The sequence below is a fragment of the Photinus pyralis genome, unplaced genomic scaffold (assembly GCF_008802855.1).
Source record: "Photinus pyralis isolate 1611_PpyrPB1 unplaced genomic scaffold, Ppyr1.3 Ppyr1.4_LG2, whole genome shotgun sequence".
NCBI lineage: Eukaryota > Metazoa > Arthropoda > Insecta > Coleoptera > Lampyridae > Photinus > Photinus pyralis.
In genome coordinates this window covers 26,064,439-26,079,136 of record NW_022170403.1, presented here as the reverse complement: position 1 = coordinate 26,079,136, position 14,698 = coordinate 26,064,439, and positions in this window count along the sequence as shown.

Below are 14,698 nucleotides of genomic sequence, written 5' to 3'. Positions count from 1 at the left end.
AAAAAATGCCACTTTTGATATAAATCAAACTTGGACATTCGGTGAAAATATTGTTAGATTATCAACATGCCCCGATAATGAATTTTAAATATGTGCGTTAATAAACAAACCCACAATGTTCCACCCATCTACAGTTAAACATACTGGATTTTGTTGAATTGGATTGTGCTATAATACGTGTCCTGAAGCCGTCTCTGCTCATGAAAATTGAAACTCAAGATGCATGATCGAACAGAACCGCGGCGTGTCGTGTTGCTTACGAGTGCATAAGGACAGCCCACATATAAACCATATTATGCACTCCTCGTACCCCTGAGAAACTTCGTCCGACTGTAAGATCAGCCTTAACCTCTGCGATTGCCTCAAGGCAATAGCTGAAATATCTTTCAAGCATTTGCTATACCTATGTGCAATGAGGCTACAATAGGTAAATGTCTAAAGTGGAAGATCAGTGATGCTGATGCTTTATATACAGAGTGGCCCAACGAGAAGTATACAGAGGGCTTTTAGGGTATTAAATTTAGAAATTTCGAAAAATCGTCGAACACGTCAATTTTGTATTCGAGGGGGACAACTTTTGGAATACAAATCACGAACCCAAGTCTTCACCCCTCTACGTAGGGAGCTTAGCCCCTAAAATTTTAAAGGGAATCCTATGGCAAATGGCACATTATTTGAAAGCCAATTTAATCGTGATTACTAATCTGCTTTGCTTTTTAAATTCTATTGATTCGTTTCGGAGATATTCGCATTTTTTTCCCTGATTTAAGTCCTTTAGATTACTTCTTGTGGGGATATTTAAAGAATAAAGTTTATGCTACTCCGCCCGGAACATTACAAGGGTTGCGAGCACGTATAACCATAGTGTAAGAATAGAATACACTATGGTATAACTCAACAATTTCGAGCGATTACCCCTGAAATCTTGCAACATGTACGGTAGCGTTTTGAAGCAAATCTTTATTATTGCATGGGAGCAGGCGGAAGGCAATTCGAGCATTTATTGAAATAAATGTTGTGTGTTTAAAGTTATTTGTTATTTTTTGCACAATTTAAACCTTGTATTAAAATTTAAACATTTTAATACAAGGTCACTTAGATCGCATTTGTTTTGGTTTCAAATGCGAATATCTCCGAAACGAATCAATAGAATTTAAAAAGCAAAGCAGATTAGCAATCACGATTAAATTGGCTTTCAAATAATGTGCCATTTGCCGTAGGATTCCATTCAAACTTTTAGAGGTTAAGCTCCCTACATAGAAGGGTGAAGACTTGGGTTCGTGATTTGTATTCCAAAAGTTGTTTTTTTTTTTTTTTTTTTGAGTTGGATCCATCGTTCCTCGAAATGGGGGATGAAAAATAAAACTATATGGGGAAGGTTTAGAGATTTTTGATAACATAATATCCAAAAGTTGTTCCCATCGAATACAAAATTGACATGTTCGAGGATTTTTCGAAATTTCTAAACTTAATACCCTAAAAGCCCTCTGTATACTTCTCGTTGGGCCACTCTGTATACAAGTTCTTTTAAGATGGTTTATTACATGGAAGTTAGTGGAGGTCATTTTGGGCAATACATTCGGTAGAAGAAAAAGAAAATTATAAGAAGATTCGAATAAATGTAACCACAAACCCGAAGTTCTCTCTCAAATGTCATCTAACAACACCCCTCCACACCCTGAAAACACGCATTTTTCGTACAAAAACTATTTAATGAGCTTTCTATCACAAAAGATAAAGCAGCTATGATTGAAAATAATTATATTATATTATATATTTCTATCTTTATCTATATTAAAGTGGGTAAAGCGGTGATTAAGCTTACTCCCAAATTTTTATACAAATCTATGCTTTTTGAGAACATTGCCAGGTTTTGTACTATTTTAAGCCTTGTTTGGCAGACCCAGTACAGCAGAAATGCCCAATTTATCCGAAAGGCAACGCTTAATTATGAATAAGTATGGCGAAAGAAGTTTATAATTTGGTTAACAACTTGCACCCCGAATTTCAGATTATGCAATTAACTGTAAGTAACATTTGGCACAAATTTCAAGGCACGGGATCTGTTAGATTGTTGGTATTTGGGTTGGTTATGAATATTACTTAGCTTAAAGTTGATCATCAAAAACAAATGACCATTAGATCGAATGGATACAATGACAGATGTTAATTTCAGGATGTGACTGCAGTTTTTATATTTAGTTGGAAGCCTGGAGCCAAAACTAGAAAGCCTTCTATCTATTACAGGTTGATGCATATATGGGTTGATGTAAAAGGAAAACTGAAGAGTTTCGCGTTGAAACAATGTTGCAATTTAGTTAGAATTTATTTACTCTATTGATGAAGACAAAAGTGGAAAGTAAAGTAGTCGTAAAGTGTGAAGTGATGTTTCAATTGTGTAGAAGCGTCGATCGGAATTGGGGGTGGACGGTCACCAAGGAAAGCTTAATGGAAATAGATAAAAAGACAAAATTCGATTAAATGTGACATATGGAGGAGGACATTTGAGAACAAAAGGAAATAAGAAAATGTAAAAGTTTCTTTCCAAACATAATATGCTCCCTTTCTCATTTCTGCTATAATTTATAAAGGGTTTAAGACACACAAGACAAATAACCAATTAACGTATAACGGGGAAGTAGTTGAAACAGCGGAAGATGGCCCATTCGAATAATATTGTCATGTCACCGTCGAATAATAGCTTTCTATTTTATGTTGCCGCATATGAATGCTCGGGGCTTATAAGTTTTTGTGGCCTAAACATTAATACCGCAGAAAAGAATGCGTCACAGATATGGCAAATCTTGCAGGGTTGACAGAAACAATAAGCGAGGTCACATGTCATCCATATCAGACATTTATAACTACAACTAATGCTCTGGCTGACATGTTGCGCATTGTTCTTTGTCCATCTAGCTTTCCCGTTTCAATCAGAGAGACCTCTCCGACAGAACAATGCGAGTAACGATGATTGCTGGATGAAAAGAGCTCTCCAGAGTAATGACGCATCAGACCTGTTAATGACCGATCACGATTCTTATCAAATTATGGAGTTTATTCTCTTTCGCCTTTAGATATGTTTAAACGCACCAGTTTTCGAAGATGAAACAATGAAACGGTAAGATAATAATTACTCCCAAGACTACGATTGTTTTGTGATTAGTAAAAGTGTGTACAAGACAGAGTTCCCTAACTTTCCTGGATGTTTCGTCCCTTTCCAGTGGTGAGTGTCCTTGGCGTACTCAGTGTAGTCTATAATTACAGTTCGTGTCCGTGACAACTGTTGAGGGTGCTAAATCTTAACCCTTGTAAAATAGTTGCCTTTCGTTGTCCGTAATGCTTTATCGTTCACCTATTAATTAATGACATTTAAAAATTACATCGAAGGACCGGCTAGGCGTTACCTAGCTTTAATACCTACACTTTCACCCAATTACATAAAGTCAAGGAACTATAATTAAAAAAGAAATCGCTTAATATATGAGAAGTCTCTAAAAGTATTTTTCTAGTGGCAACCGCTACTTCCATTTACTATGTCTCAAATTCAAATTGATTGTATCTGGTTCATTACATTTAAAGTTTTGACGCAAGTAGCAACAACAAACGCTTGAAATTTCCAATCCTTCTTTGTAGAACAGTGGTTCTCAACTTTCACACTCAGCGCCTCCAGTGACATCTTTACGCACGGGCACGATCGGCTCGTGCTCAGGGGCCCCGCGGGTTAAGGGGCCCCCGAGACGAGACGAGCCGTAGATAAATACTTAATTACAAATTGCAAATGTAACTAAAAATAATTAGTAATAGTAGGTTTTCTTTGTCCATAGTGAATTCAAACTGCAGTTAACTTCCTTTAAAAGCAACAAACAAGTTTCTACAATTTCTTTCAAGGTACACCGTAGGTACAGCCCCGTAAACGATGCTTCACTTTCCGAGAAATTGCATAGACATAGACCGGGCGCAAGTATGCTTAGGTTACTGCCCATTAATAGGATATAACAAGTAAAAAGATTTTCGCCCTAAGGCGAGTAACTTCAGCGCATTTTCCACGCATTGATTAGTACTTCTCAAAAGACCATAGCTATGTGCGCTATGTTTTTCTTTACTAGAGGGATCTATGATTATATCTTCAAATATAAGGAAGTTGGCACTGCGCAGAATGCGTATAGATTTCGCATGCGCACATCTAATGTTTACAATATGAGATATGTTTGCTTTTAACAGAAGCATCTGGGATTATAATTTCAAAAAGATATTTCGATAAATAAAACAGATGATATTGCGGATCCTCCGCATGCGCACATTAATCTGTTGTTCATACATGCAATACCTTTACCTTTCACTAAAGGCATCTTTGGTTAAAATTTCAAAGAAATATCTCCATACATAAGAAAGTTGATATTGCGCAATCGGCGCCTGCACCCATCTGATTTTTACTATATGCGATGTTTGTCTTTAGTACAGAGCATATATGTAACTTCTCCTAGGCGACACTGAGCCCAGTTAACTTCCTTAAGGAGTTTCGAACTGGGTTGTTGGTATTCTCTTGATGTCTCGCAATCCTCGAGGAAACCTCTTCACTTCAATATTCAACTTATTTACTGCATCCACAATGGACAAAGCAATCAGTTTGCACCTTTCATGCATCACGAAAAACCATTGACATGACGTTTTGTAATTATTTCCCATCGCAATGATGTGGTTCATAACCGTTTGCCAGTTCTGCACTTCATCATTCGGAAACAATTTCTGCAAAGTCATTAGCCGAAAGCATATCAACTTAGATTGCAAATTTACAAGCCCTAGTCCTCCCCACCTCACCGGTTGTCGCATATTTATTTATTTGTATAAAATTTATTAATATTAAATCAGATTACGAAGTCATGGCCATGTATAAGGAATGACATTGGTCATTCGATAGAAAAGTATTGTTCGAACACGACGTACATTTTTGAATAAATTTCATTTTGGATAGTTACAATACATAATTTGTTTCGGATCGTGTTTTGTGCAATAACCACCATAAACTTCCCCCTCGACAATAATCAATCAACAATTCCTCCGTTTTCCTAATTGTTATATCCCTTCGTACACCACCTTCACAGAAGAAAGTCCGACGGTCCAACACATTTGGGGTAAATGGATTGATTATTTTTTATAGTTCAAACTTAGAAATTAGAAAGATACTTAACGTCAAAGATTATAGTCCATTCAAAAGTCGAACATTTGGTCCTTCGAGCACAGATTAGTGTATCGCTATATAGAAATTGCACAAATCACGCATTTGTTACTTTGGTGTACCCAGGCCAGTCCCGAGAGACTGCGCAACTCAAGATTTAAATTCAAAACTTTCCCTCCCAAACTAACTGAACCCCATGGCACGTGATCGTCTAGACAAAGCTACCTAACCTGAATAACCAAATAATAGGACCACTTCCTACGTTGTGTTTTTAAGAGTCGCTACAAGATATGTGTTGCTTGTCGGAGTGAGGATCAAGTAAGGATTACAAATAAAACAAGTACACGCTTTTAAAAACGGAGATTTAATCCAAATAATTCTCATTGCAAGATTAAATTTAGAAAATGGTAGTTCACCGAGTACAAATATAAAAATAGGCTGGGAAAAAAAAAAGAACTGACCAAGAAAAAACCCAGCCAACAAATTAATATTGAACTTTAGAGCAAAATTAGTTATCTGTAATGGCATGAATGCATGTTGTCAAGTACAGCTATACAATGTCGAATCCCAGGCTCCACTGGAATTCCTAAAGAATAAATATTACACACACATAACAAAAAAACAATCATTAAAACATTACAATAAATTCATATAATAGGTTTGGATATTGGATGGCCAGTCCAAATCCCACACCGAGTAGTCTTTAGTTACTCTGGTCATGACATGTCAACATTGTATGAAATCGCTAGGAGTTGGCCTCTCAGAAGAGCCTTTCACATAGGAAGGATATAGTTGTTTAACACAACCATAAGGTCACAACGAGAACACGCCACACGCTTTTAGCGAATCCCTGCGCAAGTGAGGCCGGGCTTAGCCGGCAGCCCCATGTACGACTAGCGGGACCCCAACTCTTTCATTCATACATCTCTAGGGCCAGTCCAACCCACTAGTCTTAAAATGCCGGGTTATAAATTACCGAACTCCAGGCTCTCTACCATGAGTACTGACAATAACCGATCAAATGACAAATCATGACATAACATAAATAACAGAGTAACCAACGGCAAACTCGCACGCATACATAATCATAAACAAAATAGTTATACAGAATTTACATAGGCTTTGACAGTCAACATATTTGCACTGGCATAACAAAGACTGACACAAAACCAATATTCGGTCACTACATGACAGGGATCGATTAAACGAATTGATTAGCAATATCGGCAAGATGACTCTTTTCAAAGACACAACAAAAAAACAGTACATAAAATATATCTCTGCGTATGTCAGTTCTGAACTTTAGCCAGCCTCTGCTACGTCAAATCGAGATATTAAATATCGGTATCAAATATCAATATCAAATATAGCACAGTAAATATTCGAAGCAAGTCACCCCGCCAAATATTAATAATCATAATCACCCGGTTCAAATAAATAGTAGGAGCATAAATTTTAGTACAATCACATTACAACAATACAAAGGAACATGTCGTGGCAAACATTGGTATCAAAAGTAATTAATTCACAATGCCAAGTGCAATATGTAAAATCAACCACCTAACGTACGTCACTCGCGCCCAGATGAGGCACCCTGTAAATACACAGTAACATAATCAGGTAAACAAAAGCGAAATGTGCTGCAATAAATTCAATTATACATTAAAATGTAGTTCTGCATACTTGTATTAGGTACCGCCCCTAAGGGAACATACAATATCTAAATATAAACAAAAACACGTAAATCGGTCAGTAATTACCCAGTATAATTAAAACTACAATTTGTATCTGGAATGTGTTATAAATGGCAATAATCAATGCTGTACGAGAATAAAGTTAAATTGGCAAATAATTTAACACGGTCATATCGTTGTTACAGGGATGCAATAGACGTAGAGATAAATAAAACGAGTACATCACCTTTGTAATTGTCGAAGCTGCACTCACTATTCGCAACGTAAAGATTTACTTCTGGTCACAACAAAAGCACACATACTTCTGCCTAAATTTCCCCTTTGCAGGCAAATCCTAGACGAAAACAATTCTTAATATCGAACGTGCCTCGAGACGGGTCGATATGGATCATTAAGTTTTCTCGCATAGCTCGCATAGCGTAATATTTGACACTTTTATTGTAAATTATGGCCCATTTCAATGTAGAGCAGAGAAGAAAAAAACACGTGTTCCACGAAAACGAAACAAAGCGCAATCTTGACCTTTTTCATCCCGCCAGGCTCGGATTCGGGAATATTTAAATAGAATTTTAGCGGGATAATTCGGTTCCATTACATTATAATTTGTGTTTATTATAGATTTCTTATACGCATTATGGCATCGAAAACGCAACAATTGAAAATATTGGTTTCAAAAAAAGAACAATATTTTTCACGTATACAGAGGCTGTACGATAATAGTCGCGATTTGACCACCGCTGAAAAAGTAAATTACTTCCGTGTTAGATATGAGACTCTGGCAGACACAAAGGTTAAATTCTTAGAAACGTTAGATGAGATTAATAAACTAGAGTGTCAAATCAATGAGAATCACATTCCAAATTATAATGCATTAGAAGCCTTCGACGAATTAATTTGCAATATTGAAGCGGCCGCAAAAAATGTAATTCCCGTTAGAGATTGTACGGAGGAATCTCCTCAAACCTCGCGAGAGGTAGTAACTGCAAAGACCATTAGAAAATTGCCCGAGTTGGCTCTTCCAAAATGTAGTGGCAATCTTAAAGATTGGTCGTTGTTCATCGAGTGTTACAAAAACATCATCCATAATAATAGAGATCTAAACGATATTGATCGTGTAAATTACTTGCTGGGATGCCTCAGCGGTAAAGCATTAAGTGTATGTTCAGGTATCCCTCCAACAGGTGATAATTACAGAATTATATTACAAGCGCTTATTGATAAGTTTGATGATAAGCGTTTGATAGCAAATTCGTACTTAGAACAACTGCTCAATTTTAAACAAGCTCAATGCGAACACATTTAATTACCTCAATCCCGAATATACATATGTAAAGCAGTATTTACGATCCTATTCTATTTAAATGTGAAATAAAATTGCATTTCTAACCGCAATTGTTACTTTATATTTCTAATTCCCTTTTAACTTCCTAGCAATTATAATTACCTTTCAATGCTAAAATATAGACATTCGCTTTCACTTACGATTACATTCATACCTAAATATAGCTTACGCTTACGCAAGTTGGTTAATAATACGTCGCAGGCGGTTAGAAATAAAGCGCTGCATTATTTACTTATCATTAGCGCATTTCTAGAAAAATAAAATAAAAAATGCGCTATTGTGGCCACTTGTCCGTCCGTCCGCTCATTCATTGAGACGCTACTAGTTCTTGTTATTGTTCTACTTTTTTCGCTATTTGGTTAGTTATGATGTCAATGCTTGCACCAAGGAAGCAATTTTTTCTGCGTTTATTGCTAAAAAAGTTATTGTAAAAAAACGAAAAAACCGTTTTTTACATGTTCCATAATGTTACACTTTTGCCATTTATTAACGATCGTAGAGATCGTTTATAATTTTGTATTGCTGTCTGTCGTCTGTCTGTTGGTCTGTCCGTCTGAACGATAACTTTGTTTACAAATGTCCGATCGCTTTGTCATCTCCCATAGTTATGAACTGAATTGCATGAAATTCAATATGGGCATAGCTTCAGTCATTATAACGCGGACGCTGAGGAAAAAGCAGGGCGCTATAACTATGCCTTGTGCAGAATACACGCCGCTAACCGGCCAGCTAGCTCTCTTGACTTAATAGCGGAGAGAGATACGCTCTTATTCAGGGCGAGGGCGAGGTATTAAAAACAATCGTCAGTGGTTCACGGGACTCAATCCAAACTTGAAGGTTGCTACAGATACTTACTCTTCGTTCTTAATAGTCTTCAGGGCGCCACCTAGCTTCCCCATAAATTTCTCAGCCAGCCACGAAAGCTCGGAAGTACAGCTTAGCTGAATAAGGCCAATATTTATCGACCCAACCAAAATTCAATTTATTTTCAGTAAAATGGTACGCTGGTACCTCATAAATGCTTAAACACAAAATTTAAATGCTCTAAATGAATATGTAAGTACGTATTTAAAAGTAATATCTCCCCTACATGAAATATGGATAATTCTACACAAATTATGGATATCAAAACCCCTGAATATATGTGACCCACAGCTCTACCGTTAGGTACATAAAAAAAAGAAACAAATGAAATTGTAAATGAATACGTTAATATGACGCTGGTGGGTGGTTTGAAATTAATTATTCGTAATAGAGCTCCGTACGTTACAAAATCGATTACCGGCAGTAGTAATTCCGTATGAGTTAAAGAAAATAATCTCTAAATACCAAGCGTACTGATTAAGGTAATAAGTTGGCTTTGAGTACAGCCACAATAGGTCGATTTTACAGTAAGTTAAAATGTAAACTAATAAATAATAGTACATTATATATCAAGGTAGAGAAGTCCACTATTATTGCCTGAGCACCAAGATTACATCTCGAGGCGCTTGCGCCGAGGGGTGTAAGGTGCGAAGGCAATAATAGACTTCTCTACCGTGGTATATATACTATTTTTTTCACTACTAGCACTTGAAATCCTCTAAATTAACATATTATATTGATAAGAGAGTTAACGGTTGGACAGAATTGTTTGTTTCTTAATTTAACATGTCAATCAAGTACGTGGATGTACAAGTCAAACAGGCCGTATTTTGTTCTGTCATTGAGATTTTTCAAAGAGTAATTTTGTTCGAATTTTTTCAAAATGTGATAATTTTAGGTATGTAATTTCTCTGGAAATTGCGAATGGTGGCAATTATTCGTTTTAGAGAACTTGTCTAAACGTTCATTGAGCGAAATTTCGGGTTGTGTTTTCTAAAAGTGACAGCGTGACAGTTCTCATTATTGACTAGTTAATAATAAAAAATTATTAACCATTTTGAACAAATGCCGAGAAAGCCTACTTTACAAGTGGAAAAAAGGTTAATAATCATGTCATCAGACGCTAGTAGTGAAAAAAAAATACAAATATCACCAAGCGGTAGCGCGTTGTAGATATTTATTGCACTCCGTTGAAGTTGGTGAAAGTTCCGTCGAACAGGTAGTGCACGTTCAAGCTCTGCGGCGAGGCAGATAGATGGTGGGCCCTTTCAAGAAGGTTGCGTAGTAATTAAGATGTTAACGGGGTGCACTGAACCAAAGTTGAACCGTTCCTCGGAATTTAATCAAATCTCAGTTATCACACCAACACCTAAACGATAGAATCAAGGACTCTCCGAACTGGAGAGTTTAAACAAAATAACTTCGACGATGGATCGATATAACAAATTTTTATGGTCGGAATAGTTAATAATGTGCTTGATCCCAATTAGAGTGATTTAACCGGTCCTTAAAGTTCCTTTCCGGAATGTTTGTTGCCGTACATATAAATGGAATTGTATCGGTTCAAACTTAACTGGTTAGAAGATGCATTCGCTATAACTCATCGACCTTTGAACACACGGGAAAATCTCTCACGATCGGGAACAACCACAACTTAGCACATACTTATTGCCAATTCTCTCTTTCAAAGTGGAATCCTACCCGACGCTACTTTTTATTATCCAAAGCTCATGACCATTTATCTTTACCCAATGGGATTTGAAATACAGCGTTACATGACCATATATGGACATTACACCAGAAATGTTACCAACAATTTGATAAAAAAAAAATAACATTGAAATCTGTCGCCAACTTATCAATCCGGCAACTTAAGGCGGATTAAGTTCCGTAGCCGTAGGAACGTAAGAACGGAACCGTAAAATCTTACGTTAACGAAAATGAAAGTGAAAAAAATGTAAAGCTGAATTTATAGTTCTTTACCCGCAACGCCGTACAGTAACGTGTGGAATTAAAGCCAGATTTATAGTTCCGTAGCCGTAAGAACGTAAGAACGGAACCGTAAAATCTTACGTTCACGAAAATAATACGATTTATAGTTCAGTAGTGGCAAGTGATGAGCTTGCGCATTAGCGCGTAGCGAATTCTGTCATTGTATGTCATCTGTCAGTAGAGTAACATGCATTTCAAAATAATAATAACCAACAAAGTGTCAATAATTATTGTAAATAAACGAAACGAACGTCAGGATAAACTCAACTGTTTGAATTATCCGAGTACTACCGAAGACAAGCGCGTTAGCACGATTGACCGTAAGAAATAAGATTTGGGCATTTCCTACGTACCGCAACCGTTCTAACGCAACAACGTTAACGCGAATTATAAATGTTCACGCGCAACAAGTAGGGTTTAATTCCAAACGTTACGGTACGGCGTTGCGGGTACGGAACTATAAATTCAGCTTTAGTTCCAAACGTTAAGGTAAGTTCATAGCTCTCCGTTCATACGTTTCCGTTTGTCCGTTAGCCAATCAGAAGACAACAAATTTTTAAATCGTACGTCGTCCGTTTACGACGGAAAAGTTGGTTGAAGTTGAACATTTACGTTTCCGTTGGTCCGTTTTTAACAAGAGTGAGGTTATGTTTGGTATGTTAACAGCGCTCGCCTATTCGTTCTTCACGGTAATAATCAGATAGCAATGTGTTCTTACTTTCGTACCATTTTCACATACTGAAAATCACGGAGGGTACAGTACAAAATAAAGTTTAGGTTATGGTTACACTTGCAAATGTACAATGTGGACGGATTGCTATGAACCTTAACAAAATGTACTATCCCTTTGACGGATCAACGCAACGGATGAACGGAGAGCTATGAACCCACCTTTACGGTACGGTGTTACGGATACGGAACTATAAATTCAGCTTTAACTAACGACTCGAAATTTGGGTCGCATTCAACCTTTATTAAATGTAATACTGTACGTATACAATATTGCATAAAAATAAAATGAAATGCTAATACCCTTTTCAAACTGTTACATCATATAATACGCAATGCCAAAAGTTGAGTCGAATGGATTCAAAATTCACAGGTGCTCTTTTCGCATCTCGACCATTTATAAACCGAATTGCAAACTTTTGTATTTATAAAAGCATTTAAATGAAATTTGATACATGGGCACTTGGAATAAAGGAAAATCTAACGTTAGTTTCAAAATTTGGTTTTCCGCATGCGCAGTGCCAACTTTTTTATTTATGGATGCATTTAAATTAAATTTGATACATAGCCACTTGGCACAAAGGAAAATCTAACGTTAGTTTCAAAATTTAGGTTTGAGCATGCGCAGTGCCAACTTTCTTGACTGAAATTGAAGTAGCACGTCAAAAATGGATTGCGCCTATGTAACGCTATCTTTAATATTTGTGGCCGGATTTTTACGATTTTAACAGAAGTTGCATCTTACAAATGGGAAATGAATGCAAGTGGAAATGCGGTCTTTGTAATTCGTTTACGATTACTTTTTTAACTTGTTTATTTTTGCAGCGTCACATTTGCCTCGCAGTGTAGGTAAATTTTCCTTTTTCAATTCTTTGACGTTCACCAGTTCAATGGGCGTAGTTTGGTTGTGGCCAGTTTTTTTCGAATTTCTTTGGCTTTTCAGAAATTTAAAGAACATTAGCCGATTGAGTTTTGGTTACTTAATATTTTTACTGGGAAATGGGAAAAAACTGAGAAAAATAAATAAACATTTTCATAGAATATGCATTTTGATCATTATTTTCCGTTATTTTTAGCGCATTTTTTTAAGAATTAAAAAACATGCGCTATTGTTTGAGTGTTGTCCGTCCGTTTTGAACTACTTCCATGGGAATAGTCCTAGAGTCCTATTCTAATTAAAAGGCTCAACGAAAGGAGCCGTTTTTTTTTCAAGTACCGCCCTTCTTTCTGATTCTTTATCAAAAGAAGGGGGTTGGGGGGGAGGGGGAATGGTTTTATCCTTCACAGTACTCTAATGAAAGGTCTCAACGAAAGGAATTAATTTCTACCAACAATCGCCCTCCTCAACCCCTTATCGTGATCGGATATATTCCCTTATACCTCCAGAACGGATTGTCGGAAGAGGGTACTCACAAATGGAGACTGAGACGTCTGGAAGAAATATATTGCTGTGTGCACTGGTCCGTAGGCCAAAAAGACCGTACGCAAAACACCAAAACAAAATCCTACCTAGCTCTTTACTTTTGTTATTTAACACGGGACATGACTCTGCTCTCAGTTAACCTGTTAACTTCTAACAGATAGTGGGGTCAGACCAAATACCTTAAACTCCAAACTGAACTGCAAAATTTTGATTAATTAAAATGGACCTTGGGCAAGCATCCAATCCAAACACAGGTAAATTAGAACTGAAGTCGTTAGAATGAAACAGACAAAAAGTAATGTGAAAATTACAGGAGTGGGATTTAATCGTAACACACACAAGGAAAATGATACAAAAACACAAACAATTTTTACAAAAAACTAAAATTAAGACTTAATTACTTACATTACATGTCCGGGAAAAGTAATCCAAATAAACGGTATCCTTCCACAAAACACAAAAACAATTCTGAATTAAACACTCGATTAAACAATTACACTATAACGACCGGGTAATCGCAGCATCTTCTTTTCAGGTAGCCAAAGAACTCAACTTCCAACTGAGTCACGTTGACAACTTAAGGAGGCGCCAAACAAACACCTCTCCTTGCAGCACCTTATCAGATGGCAGAACCTTCAAAACGTCGAACTATAATTAGCCGCGAATTCGGCTTCCGGCTTTACAAATGAAACGTCTTCAATCCTCATACTCACGTTAGATGAAACTTTTAATACTGACTGTGACAGGCGTTTCAACACAAATAATCCAACATGGAACTGGCACGAAGCGAAATAAATTCTTTTACAAAACCTAACTCGGTGCTGACGTAGCAAAGAGCTGATTTAAAAACTTCAACAAACGTAATACTTCATTGACTGTGCGTAAAAAGCTGATTTAAATTGGCCGCACTATGGCCCTAAACGTGACATAAAGCGACGCTATCCCTGTTGACATCTTATTTAAAGCGAAAATAAAAAATGTAACAACCAATCGTTACACAGCTGACAACAGAAAATTTCCCCTCAATTACTTACGTTAATAGACCAAAATAATAGAGGTCGAATAATTTTACTAAACAATTTCTTATCAGACATTAAGAGATTAATCTAAACTTAATTTCTAGGAAAATAAAAATTCATCTCTGTTAATTACACAGAAAAGGCGATAAATCACATCCACCTGTCAATTGAATTAAGCATTTACAATTGGTAACAGATAAGCACCAATACAAAATTCTCAGAAATTTCTGCGTTAAATAAAATAAAAAGGTAATCAAAAACAACCTTGACCACTTTCTCATATGACAATAATTTCCGTGCCGTCACATAGACCAACGACAAATTAATAATTTAATTATGAATGTTAATTACACAAAAAAGAGACTGTTCTTGTCCATCTTAATTAAAATTTCCAAAATTTCATCCTGCCAGACGAAATAAACACAGGAATATTCATTGGTGATGTCAAAACTAAGAGCG